This window comes from Euprymna scolopes, chromosome 8, assembly GCF_053919585.1.
Source record: "Euprymna scolopes isolate OS-2025 chromosome 8, ASM5391958v1, whole genome shotgun sequence".
Classification (NCBI taxonomy): domain Eukaryota; kingdom Metazoa; phylum Mollusca; class Cephalopoda; order Sepiida; family Sepiolidae; genus Euprymna; species Euprymna scolopes.
The window spans coordinates 91,105,301-91,111,142 of record NC_136489.1 but is presented as its reverse complement, the minus strand read 5'-3'; the positions used below and the strand labels follow the sequence as shown (position 1 = coordinate 91,111,142).

At 32.2% G+C, this 5,842-nt stretch overlaps 1 pseudogene; it reads left to right on the top strand.

Moving 5' to 3' along the window:
• The first annotated feature begins 433 nt into the window (after nucleotides 1-433).
• On the top strand, nucleotides 434-550 carry LOC145284123 (5S ribosomal RNA; annotated as a pseudogene).
• The last annotated feature ends 5,292 nt before the right edge of the window (nucleotides 551-5,842 follow it).

Below are 5,842 nucleotides of genomic sequence, written 5' to 3'. Positions count from 1 at the left end.
TAAACAAATGAATTATGTTTTATTTATTTTTTTTTACTTACTAAACAGAAAATGAAATCTTTCGTCAATTCGTGGCTGTGAAATGAATCGAACCGGAAGTTCAGTTTTATCTACAGAACAGATTCGCACCACGGTTAAAAAATATATATTTATTTTATTTAATATTTTCATAATTCGCGAGGTAAATTTATTTTAATAACATAAAAACATGCCTCGACTCTAAAAATGGGTTGTCTGAAAATTTCAAATACATTGGTAACGTAGAAATATGGTTTTATTCGTTTGGAACGAACCAAATTTACATTTATATATATATATATATATATATATATATATATATATGTATGTGTGTGTGTGTGTGTGTGTGTGGGTGTGTGTTTTGTATGCGTGAATGGTGAATCTATGTAATTTAAATGGTGCATGGATTTCCTCTTTTTACGGCACAATCACGTTGACACACCGGTTCTCGTCAGATCACCGAAGTTAAACAACGCTGAGCCTGGCTAATACCAGATGGGTGACCATTTGGGAATTCTAGGCGCTGTATGTGCTCTCCGCTTATCTCGGCATTGTTTCCAGTCGTCTTGTACCTCAACTTGCCACTGGTATGCAACAATGTTGACTCAGGAGAGGCGTGGTTGGAGATTGTGCAACTCTTGCCACACAAATTTCACGCGCAGGCACCCTTACAGTGAGTATCCATAGTCTGTCAAGACTGAAGGAAGCCTTTTTTTACATGACCTCTTTCTATTGCGTTTTAAGGTATTCCTCCTCACCGTCTCTGCCATATGATGAACTTGTCAACACTAAATACGCATTTCATGTTTATCAGTTCATAAACACAACATAAGCACAAGCAGCGTCATCTGGTGCTTCACAGTGTAATTCACTACGTGAACCGGGACTCGCTGACTTCTAATGCATGATAATTAAACTGATGAGAACTGTAAACATTCAAATGTTTTTTTGCAAAGAAAACATTGATTCACAAAATAAATTATTAATTAGCTTCCTTTGCTTCCTGCGAAACAATAAAGAAAGAAAGAATATTTGTAGCGATTTCATTTTTAAGATAATAATCATGAGAACAAATACCCATCATAAACTGCGTGTGCGTGAGAAGGCAGTACACTTAATTGTGCAGCATCGACGTCAATTTTACTCCAATTAAGATGTTTCAGCTGAATTTAGGTAAAATTTAAAAAATATAATGATTCATGTGCTTTCATGGAAAACTTCAAATTGTTTTTTTTATTTTCTGCTAAAAATTAAATTTCTTAATTAAGATTCATTAAAAATATCAATCTTAATCTCAAAGTAAATTGAAACACAACGTAAAACAAATGATAATTAACTAACAACATTATTTTATTCACTGCGTCGTTATATCTTATACGATGTATCTTATACGTTATATCTTATACGATATAATTAGGTTGATACACTGATCCACGTTTACTCATCGAAATTAAGCATTGTTTAGCTTGGCCAGTAGAAAAACGGGTGACAATTTCGAAATATCATATGCTGTATGGGCTCTCTGCTTATTTAAACATTATTTCCAAGCGAACTAAATTTATCCTTACTACTGGGATCTAACACTGTCGACTTAAAAGAGGAGTATCTAGGGATTGCGCAACGTTTTCTACACAATTAACCGCGTCTCATCCATCATTTTGCGAGGATGATCTGATGGTCATTATTGTTCCGGTTAACGAACATCTTATATCTTAGAATAATCACGTAGAAATTGTAACACAGCACGGACGCGCGTAGGTAAATGCATGTGAAATGATGTCCACGGTAAGGAAAAAGAAAGACGATAACGTTAGAGACGGGAATAACGTTCGAGAGCACGTTTGAGATCAGGTTTTGAATAAGATTTTCTTCAGGAATGTACCCGGGAACAAATATCGTTGTTACTAAAAAAATGGACTCAAGCTATTACTTGTGCCATGTTCCTTACGACGTACTCTGCTAAAACGTGCGGTGTCTACTACGTTACACAATGTCTTCGATATTATCCGTCTGTAAATCGATTTTAACTTGCTTCGAATGTTAAATAAGTAAATCTAATATCGGAAAATGTATAAGGAGAATTCTCAAAGCGGGGAAAACCACACAAATATAAAAAAAAAGATTATATACAAAAGAAATAAAATAAATTAAGAGGTAAAAAATATGAAAATAGATCATAAATAAAAAGCAATGTCTTTAGGATTCAAACATTTTTGTTGGAGGAATACTGTTTTTAAATATGGGAGATTTAAGATACACAATGCCCATACCGTTGCGATGATGACCTTATTACAATTTAGTATTTCCACCGGTAAACGAATCAAGAAAAGCTAGTCCATTTCGCAAGACTGACACATTAACCGAGACGTAACCTCACTGATAGCTTGAAAGAAAGACATTAGACAGACGTTTTCACTACAATTTGAGCAGAATCAAACACGTCCGCAAAAGATATTTTTTATTCTCTGACCCTCAAGCAACATACTAAATCTATGAAGAAATAGCTGATGGAAATGTGCTGTCACAGGAAGCACTAAAACTCAACAGCATTCACCAATTATAACATTAACTAATTCATGAACGCTTCGCATTTCAAGTTTTATTTTCTTCAACACAAAGACAAAATGGATTAAAGCAATATGTGACCTAAAAACAAATGATCAGTGCACGTTTTATCATTCGACGATTGAAAGCACAATCCATCTAATGTTTGGAGGACAAATACTATTGGTACATGACCTTTACATTGTGCGCGACAACAAAGTATGCAGATACCGCCAAAAATCTTCGGATAGACGTAACTTGACAGATCGTCGATCAGCTCGGAGCATGAGCATTCACCATAAAACCAAGGGGTAAGGTCACAATGTTCGAGGGCAACGTTATACAAGCAAGCACATACATAAATCACAAGACCATTATCAGCATTGTTATGTAGGAAAAACATGTACGATTGCTATCATTATTTATGTAACCGGCTCAAATTGTTATGGCATAGAGCTGAACACCTAGTTCGAGGAGTTTAAGAATTATTATAAAACACCTCAGGTAGATTTGTTTTATACAAGGTTTTCGAATTATTTTACAATTGTTTATTTATTTATTTATAAATCCATTTATTTTATAAAGACTTGCAATGATCTATATTTTTAATTTATTCTAGTGCCTTTAATTACGCTGAAATTAGGTTTTAGAATATGAGAATTGCATTAAATTATTCACTGTAAAAATAAGTTAATCAATCTAATTTTATTAATCTATGCATTTCTGAAATAACATTCAAAATCAGTAGACTTGCAGTGATATTTCGGGGTTTTTATACCAGCAATTAAATTAAAAAAAAATGGAAAATAAACGTAATTGCGTAAGTTATCTACTTTTCATGTAAACCAATTAGCATTATTTCTGTTTGGTTTGATTGGCATTAGCACTTTCAAATAAAAAAAAAACATATAAATAAAAGAAAAAAAAAGTAGACACCTGAAAAATTTAATTTAGGTTGCTGAATTGTTTTACTCTTGTTCACTGTTCGTCCGTATGACCTGAAATAGAATGCAATGATAAGTCTTCATTATATATATATTTATTGCATGTGCGCACATACTAAGACAAAACTTCCTTTACTCTTCCAAGTTTAAAAATATTTATTAAAAGAAAAATAATAATTTATTTTAATTTTCCTTAACTATAATTTATCGCCGTCTCTCATTCTAATTGTTTTCTTTAAGATATGGAAACTGGTTTTGTTCTCTTGATTTAACATTGAAACTAGTGCAGTATCTTAGAAAAGTTAAAACTGATTGTATAATATATCTACAGGTGACAGGCGATATTTTGATTCAGTGTATACTTTGCAATCCACGTGCAAATTCTATTCATTCTGTGAAATTTTGAATAATTGGCCCTTATCCTTGTTAGCATTAAAAGTCATCGTTTAGTGCTTTTTCCGTAGAATCCACTCCCCATTTATCCTGGCAACTTTTGCATTGTTCTGTCTAGATGCTAAGCACATTTTTTCCTCATTTTCACTTAATTTTTTGTACGTTTACAAAAGGCTTATTGTGATAATATTAGTATATCCTTTATCTATACATCCCTGTCTTAACTCTGCTGTTCATATATTATGATCATCAAAGTATTCAAGAAATACTAAACTGCAATTAAAATTTCCAAACTTCTGAATTCAGCGCAAATCATCATAATATAATTTTTCACGTAGTCATTAAATTTGCATGCTGTGTATATGCACAACACAAAAACGTATGCAAGCAGATATGAAAATAACAATCAGAAATATTTGTTTATATTTTTACTTAAGTTAATAAAAATTCATTTACAAAATATTAATGTTCTTTCGAAATAAAATTTAAATAACATGCCGATAGCGAACATTAATAATTTGCTTTATACACTGCATTCTCATGCTAGATTCTAATTTGGAAATTATGTAGGCTTAAATAAAAAGCTAGAAAATAGAAAAAATAATAGAATGAGATGAAAAACTGAAGATGAAACGAAAACGTTTGTAGGATTAAAGTTTTTTGTTTAGTAAGAGAATAATTGATTGAGGGCAAAACGTTCGAGGGAAGTCTAGCAGGTTTAATCATGAATGATAGCTAAATAATTTTTCCACGCCGCAATCAGTCAAGCAGGGTACAAAAGCCAATAGGATTTTCTAAAAGGTACAGGACATAATCCAGTTTATCGCTCATATAAACCAAATTGAACGATAAAAGCTACCTACAAAATTTTCAATAAAATTAGAGTAAAAAATAAATTCATTCACAAGATTATCCTTGTTAATCTCAAACGAAATATCAGGGGAAAATTGAGGAGCTATCCAACTTCGGTTAAAAAATTCCGCGTCACAAGCAGCATTTTAAATCAGAGATACCAAATTTTAAAAGGGAATAATACAATTTTATGTGGTCATTGTTGACACATACCCATTACATTTATGAAAGAGGTCGGACTTAGTTGTGATATCGGAAATTGCTGTGTGTACATGAAATCCACCGACACTACAACGAAAAGATGGTTGATGCAAATCAAATTTATCAAAACCACTTCTGCGTGTATAATTGTGCACTCAAAATTTTAGGCCAAAACGATTATGAAGTGACAAGAACAATATCTCGTTTAAAATAACGTGTTTTCCCAAATCATAATAAAAAACATTTGTATTTCATAAATATTTTATAGCTTATTTTAGAACATTTGGAGACATATTATGAAAACGCCACAAGTCGATTTGATAAAGTGGCATTTCAAAACTGTATTCAATAAACATATCGATTTCACGAACACGTGACACATTGTATAAAGTTTTATATCGTTGTCTAGTTGCTTTCATGGGAGTCAAAATCACGCTAACTTTTCTTTATGAGTTTAGTCTATTATAAACTAACAGAAACACATACTTCAATTTCAGCTCGTATATGTATACGTAACAGATTGGTGTAATTCGTGAGCTTTTCTGAGTGGCTCATGAAACCATTAGCATAATAAGCTCATTATGTAAAGATTCTTCTATTTCTGCTCGAGAGGGATATGCATGCAGAAATCGGTACAGACATTGCTGAAAATAAATGTACACTGCTGCGCTATTTCCCTTTTTCACTTGAAGTTCTATAAACCTAAAATATAATGCAAGACTATATGGTGACTGTTCACGTCGTACGTATAAGACATCTTTGTTCTCGCAGGTTTGAAAACGTACGTTTAGTTTATTAAATATGTTTCATCTCACTTATAACATTTTCCACAGATTTGCTTTAAAATTGTTCTGTTTATGATGATGAGTCTAGTAATGGGTTGGATTTGA